Below are 20,441 nucleotides of genomic sequence, written 5' to 3'. Positions count from 1 at the left end.
ATAACGTTTTAATGTAGCAATTGAGCAGTACGAAACCGTCTGAATGTTGCTGTTGACCATTTTTTGCTTGGAGATGCTCTTGAGCTTGAAACACACACAACAAGACCGGTGTTAACTAGCGAAATGGTCGGCAGAGTGCCGACACAGCGAGTTTTGACTATCACTTGCACATCTAAAACAACGTCGGAAAGTAACTCGTTCGGCTTTTGAGTCACATAAAGTATGTGCGTTAATTTTGACGCCACTAGCTCTGCATGTTGTCATGCAATTTCTTTACCTCTCAGAAATGATTATGACATAAAAGTGAAGTACGTGACGAGTGTGACGTTAGGAAAACATTAGGCATCATGGAGAGATTCTGTATGGGACCACCCAACCCAAACGAGTACTGTGTGACGTGCTACCCGGCAGGTATTCACCGAGGTAGCCGGCTAGCTCAGTCGGTAGAGCGTCAGACTCTTAATCCCAGGGTCGTGGGTTCGAGCCAGACGCTGGGCGGAACGGAAATTTGTTCCGCTGCAAGTGTAAATTCCAGTTTTTCTGATTAACGAGATTTAATGGAAATAGCAACTTTAAACTTTGCCTACGTCTCTGTCAGTCGCAAGGAAGCTGTATTTGAAGGTGAAGGTGATTTTGTAGACATGTGTGAAAGACATGTTCTGAAATGCAAGTGTTGTTGTTTGGAGAGCACATCGGTTACGTGTCAGATGTGTAGTCAAGCAGTAATTTGTCGCCATAGCTGCAAATATTAGCCGGTAATATGAAGTGTTGTCAGCTAAAGTCTGATGATGCAGACGACCGTAAGGACGAAGTACCCAAGAGTACCGCTAGGCCGCGCCTCTTAAGCTCAGTGGTAGAGCACTGGTCTAATAAACCAGGGGTCGTAAGTTCCATCCTCACAGGAGAAAGATGAATTTTGGAAATCAGTTGCGCGTCGTGGCCGTATAGCAAACAGTACCTGTGATGACGAACAATTAGCGACAGGCGTTTTTTTAAGAATCACTCTCAGATGCGATTAAGGCGAATGGCGCAGATAAAGCATTTGCCAAAGCGGTACAGCATAAGGTGGGACGAGGCAGTCTGAATTACATTTTATAGATGTATTTCTCACATATCTCAGAGCCTCTCGCGATATTCGTCGTCGTCGTCGTCGTCGTCGTCGTCGTCGTCGTCGTCGTCGCCGCCGCTTCTGCAGAAGTAGCAAATGGCAATCGTAGCAAATGCGGCGAGGGACGCCCTGCCTTCGATTCCGAAGCACAAAGTGTGTGGTCTTGTTTCTCAGTCTATATTTGGTCGGTCACGTCAGAGGTTGAATGTAACGAATGGGTGGGAAAGAGCAAGGGGCAGCGGCTGTGTAGAACGAAAACACAAATCCTCAGGGGTGTGAGCGTTTCGAGATGAGTCGTATACATGTAAATGTTGGTCGTCAGTGACCGTGTGGCCTAATGGATAAGGCGTCGGACTTCGGATCTGAAGATTACAGGTTCGAATGCTGTCACGCTTGTGTTTTTCCAGTTCTGAAAAAGAAACATAACGTTTTAATGTAGCAATTGAGCAGTACGAAACCGTCTGAATGTTGCTGTTGACCATTTTTTGCTTGGAGATGCTCTTGAGCTTGAAACACACACAACAAGACCGGTGTTAACTAGCGAAATGGTCGGCAGAGTGCCGACACAGCGAGTTTTGACTATCACTTGCACATCTAAAACAACGTCGGAAAGTAACTCGTTCGGCTTTTGAGTCACATAAAGTATGTGCGTTAATTTTGACGCCACTAGCTCTGCATGTTGTCATGCAATTTCTTTACCTCTCAGAAATGATTATGACATAAAAGTGAAGTACGTGACGAGTGTGACGTTAGGAAAACATTAGGCATCATGGAGAGATTCTGTATGGGACCACCCAACCCAAACGAGTACTGTGTGACGTGCTACCCGGCAGGTATTCACCGAGGTAGCCGGCTAGCTCAGTCGGTAGAGCGTCAGACTCTTAATCCCAGGGTCGTGGGTTCGAGCCAGACGCTGGGCGGAACGGAAATTTGTTCCGCTGCAAGTGTAAATTCCAGTTTTTCTGATTAACGAGATTTAATGGAAATAGCAACTTTAAACTTTGCCTACGTCTCTGTCAGTCGCAAGGAAGCTGTATTTGAAGGTGAAGGAGATTTTGTAGACATGTGTGAAAGACATGTTCTGAAATGCAAGTGTTGTTGTTTGGAGAGCACATCGGTTACGTGTCAGATGTGTAGTCAAGCAGTAATTTGTCGCCATAGCTGCAAATATTAGCCGGTAATATGAAGTGTTGTCAGCTAAAGTCTGATGATGCAGACGACCGTAAGGACGAAGTACCCAAGAGTACCGCTAGGCCGCGCCTCTTTAGCTCAGTGGTAGAGCACTGGTCTAATAAACCAGGGGTCGTAAGTTCCATCCTCACAGGAGAAAGATGAATTTTGGAAATCAGTTGCGCGTCGTGGCCGTATAGCAAACAGTACCTGTGATGACGAACAATTAGCGACAGGCGTTTTTTTAAGAATTACTCTCAGATGCGATTAAGGCGAATGGCGCAGATAAAGCATTTGCCAAAGCGGTACAGCATAAGGTGGGACGAGGCAGTGTGAATTACATTTTATAGATGTATTTCTCACATATCTCAGAGCCTCTCGAGATATTCGTTGTCGTCGTCGTCGTCGTCGTCGTCGTCGTCGTCGCCGCCGCTTCTGCAGAAGTAGCAAATGGCAATCGTAGCAAATGCGGCGAGGGACGCCCTGCCTTCGATTCCGAATGCACAAAGTGTGTGGTCTTGTTTCTCAGTCTATATTTGGTCGGTCACGTCAGAGGTTGAATGTAACGAATGGGTGGGAAAGAGCAAGGGGCAGCGGCTGTGTAGAACGAAAACACAAATCCTCAGGGGTGTGAGCGTTTCGAGATGAGTCGTATACATGTAAATGTTGGTCGTCAGTGACCGTGTGGCCTAATGGATAAGGCGTCGGACTTCGGATCTGAAGATTACAGGTTCGAATGCTGTCACGCTTGTGTTTTTCCAGTTCTGAAAAAGAAACATAACGTTTTAATGTAGCAATTGAGCAGTACGAAACCGTCTGAATGTTGCTGTTGACCATTTTTTGCTTGGAGATGCTCTTGAGCTTGAAACACACACAACAAGACCGGTGTTAACTAGCGAAATGGTCGGCAGAGTGCCGACACAGCGAGTTTTGACTATCACTTGCACATCTAAAACAACGTCGGAAAGTAACTCGTTCGGCTTTTGAGTCACATAAAGTATGTGCGTTAATTTTGACGCCACTAGCTCTGCATGTTGTCATGCAATTTCTTTACCTCTCAGAAATGATTATGACATAAAAGTGAAGTACGTGACGAGTGTGACGTTAGGAAAACATTAGGCATCATGGAGAGATTCTGTATGGGACCACCCAACCCAAACGAGTACTGTGTGACGTGCTACCCGGCAGGTATTCACCGAGGTAGCCGGCTAGCTCAGTCGGTAGAGCGTCAGACTCTTAATCCCAGGGTCGTGGGTTCGAGCCAGACGCTGGGCGGAACGGAAATTTGTTCCGCTGCAAGTGTAAATTCCAGTTTTTCTGATTAACGAGATTTAATGGAAATAGCAACTTTAAACTTTGCCTACGTCTCTGTCAGTCGCAAGGAAGCTGTATTTGAAGGTGAAGGTGATTTTGTAGACATGTGTGAAAGACATGTTCTGAAATGCAAGTGTTGTTGTTTGGAGAGCACATCGGTTACGTGTCAGATGTGTAGTCAAGCAGTAATTTGTCGCCATAGCTGCAAATATTAGCCGGTAATATGAAGTGTTGTCAGCTAAAGTCTGATGATGCAGACGACCGTAAGGACGAAGTACCCAAGAGTACCGCTAGGCCGTGCCTCTTTAGCTCAGCGGTAGAGCAGTGTTCTAATACACCAGGAGTCGTAAGTTCCATCCTAACAGGAGAAAGATGAATTTTGGAAATCAGTTGCGCGTCGTGGCCGTATAGCAAACAGTATCTGTGATGACGAACAATTAGCGACAGGCGTTTTTTTAAGAATTACTTTCAGATGCGATTAAGGCAAATGGCGCAGATAAAGCATTTGCCAAAGCGGTACAGCATAAGTTGGGACGAGGCAGTCTGAATTACATTTTATAGATGTATTTCTCACATATCTCAGAGCCTCTCGCGATATTCGTCGTCGTCGTCGTCGTCGTCGTCGCCGCCGCCGCTTCTGCAGAAGTAGCAAATGGCAATCGTAGCAAATGCGGCGAGGGACGCCCTGCCTTCGATTCCGAATGCACAAAGTGTGTGGTCTTGTTTCTCAGTCTATATTTGGTCGGTCACGTCAGAGGTTGAATGTAACGAATGGGTGGGAAAGAGCAAGGGGCAGCGGCTGTGTAGAACGAAAACACAAATCCTCAGGGGTGTGAGCGTTTCGAGATGAGTCGTATACATGTAAATGTTGGTCGTCAGTGACCGTGTGGCCTAATGGATAAGGGGTCGGACTTCGGATCTGAAGATTACAGGTTCGAATGCTGTCACGCTTGTGTTTTTCCAGTTCTGAAAAAGAAACATAACGTTTTAATGTAGCAATTGAGCAGTACGAAACCGTCTGAATGTTGCTGTTGACCATTTTTTGCTTGGAGATGCTCTTGAGCTTGAAACACACACAACAAGACCGGTGTTAACTAGCGAAATGGTCGGCAGAGTGCCGACACAGCGAGTTTTGACTATCACTTGCACATCTAAAACAACGTCGGAAAGTAACTCGTTCGGCTTTTGAGTCACATAAAGTATGTGCGTTAATTTTGACGCCACTAGCTCTGCATGTTGTCATGCAATTTCTTTACCTCTCAGAAATGATTATGACATAAAAGTGAAGTACGTGACGAGTGTGACGTTAGGAAAACATTAGGCATCATGGAGAGATTCTGTATGGGACCACCCAACCCAAACGAGTACTGTGTGACGTGCTACCCGGCAGGTATTCACCGAGGTAGCCGGCTAGCTCAGTCGGTAGAGCGTCAGACTCTTAATCCCAGGGTCGTGGGTTCGAGCCAGACGCTGGGCGGAACGGAATTTTGTTCCGCTGCAAGTGTAAATTACCGTTTTTCTGATTAACGAGATTTAATGGAAATAGCAACTTTAAACTTTGCCTACGTCTCTGTCAGTCGCAAGGAAGCTGTATTTGAAGGTGAAGGTGATTTTGTAGACATGTGTGAAAGACATGTTCTGAAATGCAAGTGTTGTTGTTTGGAGAGCACATCGGTTACGTGTCAGATGTGTAGTCAAGCAGTAATTTGTCGCCATAGCTGCAAATATTAGCCGGTAATATGAAGTGTTGTCAGCTAAAGTCTGATGATGCAGACGACCGTAAGGACGAAGTACCCAAGAGTACGGCTAGGCCGCGCCTCTTTAGCTCAGTGGTAGAGCACTGTTCTAATAAACCAGGGGTCGTAAGTTCCATCCTCACAGGAGAAAGGTGAATTTTGGAAATCAGTTGCGCGTCGTGGCCGTATAGCAAACAGTACCTGTGATGACGAACAATTAGCGACAGGCGTTTTTTTAAGAATCACTCTCAGATGCGATTAAGGCGAATGGAGCAGATAAAGCATTTGCCAAAGCGGTACAGCATAAGGTGGGACGAGGCAGTCTGAATTACATTTTATAGATGTATTTCTCACATATCTCAGAGCCTCTCGCGATATTCGTCGTCGTCGTCGTCGTCGTCGTCGTCGTCGTCGTCGTCGCCGCCGCCGCCGCTTCTGCAGAAGTAGCAAATGGCAATCGTAGCAAATGCGGCGAGGGACGCCCTGCCTTCGATTCCGAATGCACAAAGTGTGTGGTCTTGTTTCTCAGTCTATATTTGGTCGGTCACGTCAGAGGTTGAATGTAACGAATGGGTGGGAAAGAGCAAGGGGCAGCGGCTGTGTAGAACGAAAACACAAATCCTCAGGGGTGTGAGCGTTTCGAGATGAGTCGTATACATGTAAATGTTGGTCGTCAGTGACCGTGAGGCCTAATGGATAAGGCGTCGGACTTCGGATCTGAAGATTACAGGTTCGAATGCTGTCACGCTTGTGTTTTTCCAGTTCTGAAAAAGAAACATAACGTTTTAATGTAGCAATTGAGCAGTACGAAACCGTCTGAATGTTGCTGTTGACCATTTTTTGCTTGGAGATGCTCTTGAGCTTGAAACACACACAACAAGACCGGTGTTAACTAGCGAAATGGTCGGCAGAGTGCCGACACAGCGAGTTTTGACTATCACTTGCACATCTAAAACAACGTCGGAAAGTAACTCGTTCGGCTTTTGAGTCACATAAAGTATGTGCGTTAATTTTGACGCCACTAGCTCTGCATGTTGTCATGCAATTTCTTTACCTCTCAGAAATGATTATGACATAAAAGTGAAGTACGTGACGAGTGTGACGTTAGGAAAACATTAGGCATCATGGAGAGATTCTGTATGGGACCACCCAACCCAAACGAGTACTGTGTGACGTGCTACCCGGCAGGTATTCACCGAGGTAGCCGGCTAGCTCAGTCGGTAGAGCGTCAGACTCTTAATCCCAGGGTCGTGGGTTCGAGCCAGACGCTGGGCGGAACGGAATTTTGTTCCGCTGCAAGTGTAAATTACCGTTTTTCTGATTAACGAGATTTAATGGAAATAGCAACTTTAAACTTTGCCTACGTCTCTGTCAGTCGCAAGGAAGCTGTATTTGAAGGTGAAGGTGATTTTGTAGACATGTGTGAAAGACATGTTCTGAAATGCAAGTGTTGTTGTTTGGAGAGCACATCGGTTACGTGTCAGATGTGTAGTCAAGCAGTAATTTGTCGCCATAGCTGCAAATATTAGCCGGTAATATGAAGTGTTGTCAGCTAAAGTCTGATGATGCAGACGACCGTAAGGACGAAGTACCCAAGAGTACGGCTAGGCCGCGCCTCTTTAGCTCAGTGGTAGAGCACTGGTCTAATAAACCAGGGGTCGTAAGTTCCATCCTCACAGGAGAAAGGTGAATTTTGGAAATCAGTTGCGCGTCGTGGCCGTATAGCAAACAGTACCTGTGATGACGAACAATTAGCGACAGGCGTTTTTTTAAGAATCACTCTCAGATGCGATTAAGGCGAATGGCGCAGATAAAGCATTTGCCAAAGCGGTACAGCATAAGGTGGGACGAGGCAGTCTGAATTACATTTTATAGATGTATTTCTCACATATCTCAGAGCCTCTCGCGATATTCGTCGTCGTCGTCGTCGTCGTCGTCGTCGTCGTCGTCGCCGCCGCCGCCGCTTCTGCAGAAGTAGCAAATGTCAATCGTAGCAAATGCGGCGAGGGACGCCCTGCCTTCGATTCCGAATGCACAAAGTGTGTGGTCTTGTTTCTCAGTCTATATTTGGTCGGGCACGTCAGAGGTTGAATGTAACGAATGGGTGGGAAAGAGCAAGGGGCAGCGGCTGTGTAAAACGAAAACACAAATCCTCAGGGGTGTGAGCGTTTCGAGATGAGTCGTATACATGTAAATGTTGGTCGTCAGTGACCGTGAGGCCTAATGGATAAGGCGTCGGACTTCGGATCTGAAGATTACAGGTTCGAATGCTGTCACGCTTGTGTTTTTCCAGTTCTGAAAAAGAAACATAACGTTTTAATGTAGCAATTGAGCAGTACGAAACCGTCTGAATGTTGCTGTTGACCATTTTTTGCTTGGAGATGCTCTTGAGCTTGAAACACACACAACAAGACCGGTGTTAACTAGCGAAATGGTCGGCAGAGTGCCGACACAGCGAGTTTTGACTATCACTTGCACATCTAAAACAACGTCGGAAAGTAACTCGTTCGGCTTTTGAGTCACATAAAGTATGTGCGTTAATTTTGACGCCACTAGCTCTGCATGTTGTCATGCAATTTCTTTACCTCTCAGAAATGATTATGACATAAAAGTGAAGTACGTGACGAGTGTGACGTTAGGAAAACATTAGGCATCATGGAGAGATTCTGTATGGGACCACCCAACCCAAACGAGTACTGTGTGACGTGCTACCCGGCAGGTATTCACCGAGGTAGCCGGCTAGCTCAGTCGGTAGAGCGTCAGACTCTTAATCCCAGGGTCGTGGGTTCGAGCCAGACGCTGGGCGGAACGGAAATTTGTTCCGCTGCAAGTGTAAATTCCAGTTTTTCTGATTAACGAGATTTAATGGAAATAGCAACTTTAAACTTTGCCTACGTCTCTGTCAGTCGCAAGGAAGCTGTATTTGAAGGTGAAGGTGATTTTGTAGACATGTGTGAAAGACATGTTCTGAAATGCAAGTGTTGTTGTTTGGAGAGCACATCGGTTACGTGTCAGATGTGTAGTCAAGCAGTAATTTGTCGCCATAGCTGCAAATATTAGCCGGTAATATGAAGTGTTGTCAGCTAAAGTCTGATGATGCAGACGACCGTAAGGACGAAGTACCCAAGAGTACCGCTAGGCCGCGCCTCTTTAGCTCAGTGGTAGAGCACTGGTCTAATAAACCAGGGGTCGTAAGTTCCATCCTCACAGGAGAAAGATGAATTTTGGAAATCAGTTGCGCGTCGTGGCCGTATAGCAAACAGTACCTGTGATGACGAACAATTAGCGACAGGCGTTTTTTTAAGAATCACTCTCAGATGCGATTAAGGCGAATGGCGCAGATAAAGCATTTGCCAAAGCGGTACAGCATAAGGTGGGACGAGGCAGTCTGAATTACATTTTATAGATGTATTTCTCACATATCTCAGAGCCTCTCGCGATATTCGTCGTCGTCGTCGTCGTCGTCGTCGCCGCCGCCGCCGCTTCTGCAGAAGTAGCAAATGGCAATCGTAGCAAATGCGGCGAGGGACGCCCTGCCTTCGATTCCGAATGCACAAAGTGTGTGGTCTTGTTTCTCAGTCTATATTTGGTCGGTCACGTCAGAGGTTGAATGTAACGAATGGGTGGGAAAGAGCAAGGGGCAGCGGCTGTGTAGAACGAAAACACAAATCCTCAGGGGTGTGAGCGTTTCGAGATGAGTCGTATACATGTAAATGTTGGTCGTCAGTGACCGTGTGGCCTAATGGATAAGGCGTCGGACTTCGGATCTGAAGATTACAGGTTCGAATGCTGTCACGCTTGTGTTTTTCCAGTTCTGAAAAAGAAACATAACGTTTTAATGTAGCAATTGAGCAGTACGAAACCGTCTGAATGTTGCTGTTGACCATTTTTTGCTTGGAGATGCTCTTGAGCTTGAAACACACACAACAAGACCGGTGTTAACTAGCGAAATGGTCGGCAGAGTGCCGACACAGCGAGTTTTGACTATCACTTGCACATCTAAAACAACGTCGGAAAGTAACTCGTTCGGCTTTTGAGTCACATAAAGTATGTGCGTTAATTTTGACGCCACTAGCTCTGCATGTTGTCATGCAATTTCTTTACCTCTCAGAAATGATTATGACATAAAAGTGAAGTACGTGACGAGTGTGACGTTAGGAAAACATTAGGCATCATGGAGAGATTCTGTATGGGACCACCCAACCCAAACGAGTACTGTGTGACGTGCTACCCGGCAGGTATTCACCGAGGCAGCCGGCTAGCTCAGTCGGTAGAGCGTCAGACTCTTAATCCCAGGGTCGTGGGTTCGAGCCAGACGCTGGGCGGAACGGAAATTTGTTCCGCTGCAAGTGTAAATTCCAGTTTTTCTGATTAGCGAGATTTAATGGAAATAGCAACTTTAAACTTTGCCTACGTCTCTGTCAGTCGCAAGGAAGCTGTATTTGAAGGTGAAGGTGATTTTGTAGACATGTGTGAAAGACATGTTCTGAAATGCAAGTGTTGTTGTTTGGAGAGCACATCGGTTACGTGTCAGATGTGTAGTCAAGCAGTAATTTGTCGCCATAGCTGCAAATATTAGCCGGTAATATGAAGTGTTGTCAGCTAAAGTCTGATGATGCAGACGACCGTAAGGACGAAGTACCCAAGAGTACCGCTAGGCCGCGCCTCTTTAGCTCAGTGGTAGAGCACTGGTCTAATAAACCAGGGGTCGTAAGTTCCATCCTCACAGGAGAAAGATGAATTTTGGAAATCAGTTGCGCGTCGTGGCCGTATAGCAAACAGTACCTATGATGACGAACAATTAGCGACAGGCGTTTTTTGAAGAATCACTCTCAGATGCGATTAAGGCGAATGGCGCAGATAAAGCATTTGCCAAAGCGGTACAGCATAAGGTGGGACGAGGCAGTCTGAATTACATTTTATAGATGTATTTCTCACATATCTCAGAGCCTCTCGCGATATTCGTCGTCGTCGTCGTCGTCGTCGCCGCCGCCGCCGCTTCTGCAGAAGTAGCAAATGGCAATCGTAGCAAATGCGGCGAGGGACGCCCTGCCTTCGATTCCGAATGCACAAAGTGTGTGGTCTTGTTTCTCAGTCTATATTTGGTCGGTCACGTCAGAGGTTGAATGTAACGAATGGGTGGGAAAGAGCAAGGGGCAGCGGCTGTGTAGAACGAAAACACAAATCCTCAGGGGTGTGAGCGTTTCGAGATGAGTCGTATACATGTAAATGTTGGTCGTCAGTGACCGTGTGGCCTAATGGATAAGGCGTCGGACTTCGGATCCGAAGATTACAGGTTCGAATGCTGTCACGCTTGTGTTTTTCCAGTTCTGAAAAAGAAACATAACGTTTTAATGTAGCAATTGAGCAGTACGAAACCGTCTGAATGTTGCTGTTGACCATTTTTTGCTTGGAGATGCTCTTGAGCTTGAAACACACACAACAAGACCGGTGTTAACTAGCGAAATGGTCGGCAGAGTGCCGACACAGCGAGTTTTGACTATCACTTGCACATCTAAAACAACGTCGGAAAGTAACTCGTTCGGCTTTTGAGTCACATAAAGTATGTGCGTTAATTTTGACGCCACTAGCTCTGCATGTTGTCATGCAATTTCTTTACCTCTCAGAAATGATTATGACATAAAAGTGAAGTATGTGACGAGTGTGACATTAGGAAAACATTAGGCATCATGGAGAGATTCTGTATGGGACCACCCAACCCAAACGAGTACTGTGTGACGTGCTACCCGGCAGGTATTCACCGAGGTAGCCGGCTAGCTCAGTCGGTAGAGCGTCAGACTCTTAATCCCATTGTCGTGGGTTCGAGCCAGACGCTGGGCGGAACGGAATTTTGTTCCGCTGCAAGTGTAAATTACCGTTTTTCTGATTAACGAGATTTAATGGAAATAGCAACTTTAAACTTTGCCTACGTCTCTGTCAGTCGCAAGGAAACTGTATTTGAAGGTGAAGGTGATTTTGTAGACATGTGTGAAAGACATGTTCTGAAATGCAAGTGTTGTTGTTTGGAGAGCACATCGGTTACGTGTCAGATGTGTAGTCAAGCAGTAATTTGTCGCCATAGCTGCAAATATTAGCCGGTAATATGAAGTGTTGTCAGCTAAAGTCTGATGATGCAGACGACCGTAAGGACGAAGTACCCAAGAGTACCGCTAGGCCGCGCCTCTTTAGCTCAGTGGTAGAGCACTGGTCTAATAAACCAGGGGTCGTAAGTTCCATCCTCACAGGAGAAAGATGAAATTTGGAAATCAGTTGCGCGTTGTGGCCGTATAGCAAACAGTACCTATGATGACGAACAATTAGCGACAGGCGTTTTTTTAAGAATCACTCTCAGATGCGATTAAGGCGAATGGCGCAGATAAAGCATTTGCCAAAGCGGTACAGCATAAGGTGGGACGAGGCAGTCTGAATTACATTTTATAGATGTATTTCTCACATATCTCAGAGCCTCTCGCGATATTCGTCGTCGTCGTCGTCGTTGTCGTCGTCGTCGTCGTCGCCGCCGCCGCCGCCGCCGCCGCCGCTTCTGCAGAAGTAGCAAATGGCAATCGTAGCAAATGCGGCGAGGGACGCCCTGCCTTCGATTCCGAATGCACAAAGTGTGTGGTCTTGTTTCTCAGTCTATATTTGGTCGGTCACGTCAGAGGTTGAATGTAACGAATGGGTGGGAAAGAGCAAGGGGCAGCGGCTGTGTAGAACGAAAACACAAATCCTCAGGGGTGTGAGCGTTTCGAGATGAGTCGTATACATGTAAATGTTGGTCGTCAGTGACCGTGTGGCCTAATGGATAAGGCGTCGGACTTCGGATCTGAAGATTACAGGTTCGAATGCTGTCACGCTTGTGTTTTTCCAGTTCTGAAAAAGAAACATAACGTTTTAATGTAGCAATTGAGCAGTACGAAACCGTCTGAATGTTGCTGTTGACCATTTTTTGCTTGGAGATGCTCTTGAGCTTGAAACACACACAACAAGACCGGTGTTAACTAGCGAAATGGTCGGCAGAGTGCAGACACAGCGAGTTTTGACTATCACTTGCACATCTAAAACAACGTCGGAAAGTAACTCGTTCGGCTTTTGAGTCACATAAAGTATGTGCGTTAATTTTGACGCCACTAGCTCTGCATGTTGTCATGCAATTTCTTTACCTCTCAGAAATGATTATGACATAAAAGTGAAGTACGTGACGAGTGTGACGTTAGGAAAACATTAGGCATCATGGAGAGATTCTGTATGGGACCACCCAACCCAAACGAGTACTGTGTGACGTGCTACCCGGCAGGTATTCACCGAGGTAGCCGGCTAGCTCAGTCGGTAGAGCGTCAGACTCTTAATCCCAGGGTCGTGGGTTCGAGCCAGACGCTGGGCGGAACGGAATTTTGTTCCGCTGCAAGTGTAAATTACCGTTTTTCTGATTAACGAGATTTAATGGAAATAGCAACTTTAAACTTTGCCTACGTCTCTGTCAGTCGCAAGGAAACTGTATTTGAAGGTGAAGGTGATTTTGTAGACATGTGTGAAAGACATGTTCTGAAATGCAAGTGTTGTTGTTTGGAGAGCACATCGGTTACGTGTCAGATGTGTAGTCAAGCAGTAATTTGTCGCCATAGCTGCAAATATTAGCCGGTAATATGAAGTGTTGTCAGCTAAAGTCTGATGATGCAGACGACCGTAAGGACGAAGTACCCAAGAGTACCGCTAGGCCGCGCCTCTTTAGCTCAGTGGTAGAGCACTGGTCTAATAAACCAGGGGTCGTAAGTTCCATCCTCACAGGAGAAAGATGAATTTTGGAAATCAGTTGCGCGTCGTGGCCGTATAGCAAACAGTACCTATGATGACGAACAATTAGCGACAGGCGTTTTTTTAAGAATCACTCTCAGATGCGATTAAGGCGAATGGCGCAGATAAAGCATTTGCCAAAGCGGTACAGCATAAGGTGGGACGAGGCAGTCTGAATTACATTTTATAGATGTATTTCTCACATATCTCAGAGCCTCTCGCGATATTCGTCGTCGTCGTCGTCGTCGTCGTCGTCGTCGTCGTCGTCGCCGCCGCCGCCGCCGCTTCTGCAGAAGTAGCAAATGGCAATCGTAGCAAATGCGGCGAGGGACGCCCTGCCTTCGATTCCGAATGCACAAAGTGTGTGGTCTTGTTTCTCAGTCTATATTTGGTCGGTCACGTCAGAGGTTGAATGTAACGAATGGGTGGGAAAGAGCAAGGGGCAGCGGCTGTGTAGAACGAAAACACAAATCCTCAGGGGTGTGAGCGTTTCGAGGTGAGTCGTATACATGTAAATGTTGGTCGTCAGTGACCGTGTGGCCTAATGGATAAGGCGTCGGACTTCGGATCTGAAGATTACAGGTTCGAATGCTGTCACGCTTGTGTTTTTCCAGTTCTGAAAAAGAAACATAACGTTTTAATGTAGCAATTGAGCAGTACGAAACCGTCTGAATGTTGCTGTTGACCATTTTTTGCTTGGAGATGCTCTTGAGCTTGAAACACACACAACAAGACCGGTGTTAACTAGCGAAATGGTCGGCAGAGTGCCGACACAGCGAGTTTTGACTATCACTTGCACATCTAAAACAACGTCGGAAAGTAACTCGTTCGGCTTTTGAGTCACATAAAGTATGTGCGTTAATTTTGACGCCACTAGCTCTGCATGTTTTCATGCAATTTCTTTACCTCTCAGAAATGATTATGACATAAAAGTGAAGTACGTGACGAGTGTGACGTTAGGAAAACATTAGGCATCATGGAGAGATTCTGTATGGGACCACCCAACCCAAACGAGTACTGTGTGACGTGCTACCCGGCAGGTATTCACCGAGGTAGCCGGCTAGCTCAGTCGGTAGAGCGTCAGACTCTTAATCCCAGGGTCGTGGGTTCGAGCCAGACGCTGGGCGGAACGGAATTTTGTTCCGCTGCAAGTGTAAATTACCGTTTTTCTGATTAACGAGATTTAATGGAAATAGCAACTTTAAACTTTGCCTACGTCTCTGTCAGTCGCAAGGAAACTGTATTTGAAGGTGAAGGTGATTTTGTAGACATGTGTGAAAGACATGTTCTGAAATGCAAGTGTTGTTGTTTGGAGAGCACATCGGTTACGTGTCAGATGTGTAGTCAAGCAGTAATTTGTCGCCATAGCTGCAAATATTAGCCGGTAATATGAAGTGTTGTCAGCTAAAGTCTGATGATGCAGACGACCGTAAGGACGAAGTACCCAAGAGTACCGCTAGTCCGCGCCTCTTTAGCTCAGTGGTAGAGCACTGGTCTAATAAACCAGGGGTCGTAAGTTCCATCCTCACAGGAGAAAGATGAATTTTGGAAATCAGTTGCGCGTCGTGGCCGTATAGCAAACAGTACCTATGATGACGAACAATTAGCGACAGGCGTTTTTTTAAGAATCACTCTCAGATGCGATTAAGGCGAATGGCGCAGATAAAGCATTTGCCAAAGCGGTACAGCATAAGGTGGGACGAGGCAGTCTGAATTACATTTTATAGATGTATTTCTCACATATCTCAGAGCCTCTCGCGATATTCGTCGTCGTCGTCGTCGTCGTCGTCGTCGTCGTCGCCGCTTCTGCAGAAGTAGCAAATGGCAATCGTAGCAAATGCGGCGAGGGACGCCCTGCCTTCGATTCCGAATGCACAAAGTGTGTGGTCTTGTTTCTCAGTCTATATTTGGTCGGTCACGTCAGAGGTTGAATGTAACGAATGGGTGGGAAAGAGCAAGGGGCAGCGGCTGTGTAGAACGAAAACACAAATCCTCAGGGGTGTGAGCGTTTCGAGATGAGTCGTATACATGTAAATGTTGGTCGTCAGTGACCGTGTGGCCTAATGGATAAGGCGTCGGACTTCGGATCTGAAGATTACAGGTTCGAATGCTGTCACGCTTGTGTTTTTCCAGTTCTGAAAAAGAAACATAACGTTTTAATGTAGCAATTGAGCAGTACGAAACCGTCTGAATGTTGCTGTTGACCATTTTTTGCTTGGAGATGCTCTTGAGCTTGAAACACACACAACAAGACCGGTGTTAACTAGCGAAATGGTCGGCAGAGTGCCGACACAGCGAGTTTTGACTATCACTTGCACATCTAAAACAACGTCGGAAAGTAACTCGTTCGGCTTTTGAGTCACATAAAGTATGTGCGTTAATTTTGACGCCACTAGCTCTGCATGTTGTCATGCAATTTCTTTACCTCTCAGAAATGATTATGACATAAAAGTGAAGTACGTGACGAGTGTGACGTTAGGAAAACATTAGGCATCATGGGGAGATTCTGTATGGGACCACCCAACCCAAACGAGTACTGTGTGACGTGCTACCCGGCAGGTATTCACCGAGGTAGCCGGCTAGCTCAGTCGGTAGAGCGTCAGACTCTTAATCTCAGGGTCGTGGGTTCGAGCCAGACGCTGGGCGGAACGGAATTTTGTTCCGCTGCAAGTGTAAATTACCGTTTTTCTGATTAACGAGATTTAATGGAAATAGCAACTTTAAACTTTGCCTACGTCTCTGTCAGTCGCAAGGAAGCTGTATTTGAAGGTGAAGGTGATTTTGTAGACATGTGTGAAAGACATGTTCTGAAATGCAAGTGTTGTTGTTTGGAGAGCACATCGGTTACGTGTCAGATGTGTAGTCAAGCAGTAATTTGTCGCCATAGCTGCAAATATTAGCCGGTAATATGAAGTGTTGTCAGCTAAAGTCTGATGATGCAGACGACCGTAAGGACGAAGTACCCAAGAGCACCGCTAGGCCGCGCCTCTTTAGCTCAGTGGTAGAGCACTGGTCTAATAAACCAGGGGTCGTAAGTTCCATCCTCACAGGAGAAAGATGAATTTTGGAAATCAGTTGCGCGTCGTGGCCGTATAGCAAACAGTACCTGTGATGACGAACAATTAGCGACAGGCGTTTTTTTAAGAATCACTCTCAGATGCGATTAAGGCGAATGGCGCAGATAAAGCATTTGCCAAAGCGGTACAGCATAAGGTGGGACGAGGCAGTCTGAATTACATTTTATAGATGTATTTCTCACATATCTCAGAGCCTCTCGCGATATTCGTCGTCGTCGTCGTCGTCGTCGTCGTCGTCGTCGTCGCCGCCGCCGCCGCTTCTGCAGAAGTAGCAAATGGCAATCGTAGCAAATGCGGCGAGGGACGCCCTGCCTTCGATTCCGAATGCACAAAGTGTGTGGTCTTGTTTCTCAGTCTATATTTGGTCGGTCACGTCAGAGGTTGAATGTAACGAATGGGTGGGAAAGAGCAAGGGGCAGCGGCTGTGTAGAACGAAAACACAAATCCTCAGGGGTGTGAGCGTTTCGAGATGAGTCGTATACATGTAAATGTTGGTCGTCAGTGTCCGTGTGGCCTAATGGATAAGGCGTCGGACTTCGGATCTGAAGATTACAGGTTCGAATGCTGTCACGCTTGTGTTTTTCCAGTTCTGAAAAAGAAACATAACGTTTTAATGTAGCAATTGAGCAGTACGAAACCGTCTGAATGTTGCTGTTGACCATTTTTTGCTTGGAGATGCTCTTGAGCTTGAAACACACACAACAAGACCGGTGTTAACTAGCGAAATGGTCGGCAGAGTGCCGACACAGCGAGTTTTGACTATCACTTGCACATCTAAAACAACGTCGGAAAGTAACTCGTTCGGCTTTTGAGTCACATAAAGTATGTGCGTTAATTTTGACGCCACTAGCTCTGCATGTTGTCATGCAATTTCTTTACCTCTCAGAAATGATTATGACATAAAAGTGAAGTACGTGACGAGTGTGACGTTAGGAAAACATTAGGCATCATGGAGAGATTCTGTATGGGACCACCCAACCCAAACGAGTACTGTGTGACGTGCTACCCGGCAGGTATTCACCGAGGTAACCGGCTAGCTCAGTCGGTAGAGCGTCAGACTCTTAATCCCAGGGTCGTGGGTTCGAGCCAGACGCTGGGCGGAACGGAATTTTGTTCCGCTGCAAGTGTAAATTACCGTTTTTCTGATTAACGAGATTTAATGGAAATAGCAACTTTAAACTTTGCCTACGTCTCTGTCAGTCGCAAGGAAACTGTATTTGAAGGTGAAGGTGATTTTGTAGACATGTGTGAAAGACATGTTCTGAAATGCAAGTGTTGTTGTTTGGAGAGCACATCGGTTACGTGTCAGATGTGTAGTCAAGCAGTAATTTGTCGCCATAGCTGCAAATATTAGCCGGTAATATGAAGTGTTGTCAGCTAAAGTCTGATGATGCAGACGACCGTAAGGACGAAGTACCCAAGAGTACCGCTAGGCCGCGCCTCTTTAGCTCAGTGGTAGAGCACTGGTCTAATAAACCAGGGGTCGTAAGTTCCATCCTCACAGGAGAAAGATGAATTTTGGAAATCAGTTGCGCGTCGTGGCCGTATAGCAAACAGTACCTATGATGACGAACAATTAGCGACAGGCGTTTTCTTAAGAATCACTCTCAGATGCGATTAAGGCGAATGGCGCAGATAAAGCATTTGCCAAAGCGGTACAGCATAAGGTGGGACGAGGCAGTCTGAATTACATTTTATAGATGTATTTCTCACATATCTCAGAGCCTCTCGCGATATTCGTCGTCGTCGTCGTCGTCGTCGTCGTCGTCGTCGTCGCCGCCGCCGCCGCCGCCGCTTCTGCAGAAGTAGCAAATGGCAATCGTAGCAAATGCGGCGAGGGACGCCCTGCCTTCGATTCCGAATGCACAAAGTGTGTGGTCTTGTTTCTCAGTCTATATTTGGTCGGTCACGTCAGAGGTTGAATGTAACGAATGGGTGGGAAAGAGCAAGGGGCAGCGGCTGTGTAGAACGAAAACATAAATCCTCAGGGGTGTGAGCGTTTCGAGATGAGTCGTATACATGTAAATGTTGGTCGTCAGTGACCGTGTGGCCTAATGGATAAGGCGTCGGGCTTCGGATCTGAAGATTACAGGTTCGAATGCTGTCACGCTTGTGTTTTTCCAGTTCTGAAAAAGAAACATAACGTTTTAATGTAGCAATTGAGCAGTACGAAACCTTCTGAATGTTGCTGTTGACCATTTTTTGCTTGGAGATGCTCTTGAGCTTGAAACACACACAACAAGACCGGTGTTAACTAGCGAAATGGTCGGCAGAGTGCCGACACAGCGAGTTTTGACTATCACTTGCACATCTAAAACAACGTCGGAAAGTAACTCGTTCGGCTTTTGAGTCACATAAAGTATGTGCGTTAATTTTGACGCCACTAGCTCTGCATGTTGTCATGCAATTTCTTTACCTCTCAGAAATGATTATGACATAAAAGTGAAGTACGTGACGAGTGTGACGTTAGGAAAACATTAGGCATCATGGGGAGATTCTGTATGGGACCACCCAACCCAAACGAGTACTGTGTGACGTGCTACCCGGCAGGTATTCACCGAGGTAGCCGGCTAGCTCAGTCGGTAGAGCGTCAGACTCTTAATCTCAGGGTCGTGGGTTCGAGCCAGACGCTGGGCGGAACGGAATTTTGTTCCGCTGCAAGTGTAAATTACCGTTTTTCTGATTAACGAGATTTAATGGAAATAGCAACTTTAAACTTTGCCTACGTCTCTGTCAGTCGCAAGGAAGCTGTATTTGAAGGTGAAGGTGATTTTGTAGACATGTGTGAAAGACATGTTCTGAAATGCAAGTGTTGTTGTTTGGAGAGCACATCGGTTACGTGTCAGATGTGTAGTCAAGCAGTAATTTGTCGCCATAGCTGCAAATATTAGCCGGTAATATGAAGTGTTGTCAGCTAAAGTCTGATGATGCAGACGACCGTAAGGACGAAGTACCCAAGAGCACCGCTAGGCCGCACCTCTTTAGCTCAGTGGTAGAGCACTGGTCTAATAAACCAGGGGTCGTAAGTTCCATCCTCACAGGAGAAAGATGAATTTTGGAAATCAGTTGCGCGTCGTGGCCGTATAGCAAACAGTACCTGTGATGACGAACAATTAGCGACAGGCGTTTTTTTAAGAATCACTCTCAGATGCGATTAAGGCGAATGGCGCAGATAAAGCATTTGCCAAAGCGGTACAGTATAAGGTGGGACGAGGCAGTCTGAATTACATTTTATAGATGTATTTCTCACATATCTCAGAGCCTCTCGCGATATTCGTCGTCGTCGTCGTCGTTGTCGTCGTCGTCGTCGTCGCCGCCGCCGCCGCCGCCGCCGCCGCTTCTGCAGAAGTAGCAAATGGCAATCGTAGCAAATGCGGCGAGGGACGCCCTGCCTTCGATTCCGAATGCACAAAGTGTGTGGTCTTGTTTCTCAGTCTATATTTGGTCGGTCACGTCAGAGGTTGAATGTAACGAATGGGTGGGAAAGAGCAAGGGGCAGCGGCTGTGTAGAACGAAAACACAAATCCTCAGGGGTGTGAGCGTTTCGAGATGAGTCGTATACATGTAAATGTTGGTCGTCAGTGACCGTGTGGCCTAATGGATAAGGCGTCGGACTTCGGATCTGAAGATTACAGGTTCGAATGCTGTCACGCTTGTGTTTTTCCAGTTCTGAAAAAGAAACATAACGTTTTAATGTAGCAATTGAGCAGTACGAAACCGTCTGAATGTTGCTGTTGACCATTTTTTGCTTGGAGATGCTCTTGAGCTTGAAACACACACAACAAGACCGGTGTTAACTAGCGAAATGGTCAGCAGAGTGCCGACACAGCGAGTTTTGACTATCACTTGCACATCTAAAACAACGTCGGAAAGTAACTCGTTCGGCTTTTGAGTCACATAAAGTATGTGCGTTAATTTTGACGCCACTAGCTCTGCATGTTGTCATGCAATTTCTTTACCTCTCACAAATGATTATGACATAAAAAGTGAAGTACGTGACGAGTGTGACGTTAGGAAAACATTAGGCATCATGGAGAGATTCTGTATGGGACCACCCAACCCAAACGAGTACTGTGTGACGTGCTACCCGGCAGGTATTCACCGAGGTAGCCGGCTAGCTCAGTCGGTAGAGCGTCAGACTCTTAATCCCAGGGTCGTGGGTTCGAGCCAGACGCTGAGCGGAACGGAATTTTGTTCCGCTGCAAGTGTAAATTACCGTTTTTCTGATTAACGAGATTTAAT

This window comes from Schistocerca gregaria, unplaced genomic scaffold (genome assembly GCF_023897955.1).
Source record: "Schistocerca gregaria isolate iqSchGreg1 unplaced genomic scaffold, iqSchGreg1.2 ptg000066l, whole genome shotgun sequence".
Taxonomy (NCBI): Eukaryota; Metazoa; Arthropoda; class Insecta; order Orthoptera; family Acrididae; genus Schistocerca; species Schistocerca gregaria.
The sequence above is the reverse complement of the archived record's forward strand: the minus strand, read 5'-3'. Positions refer to the sequence as shown.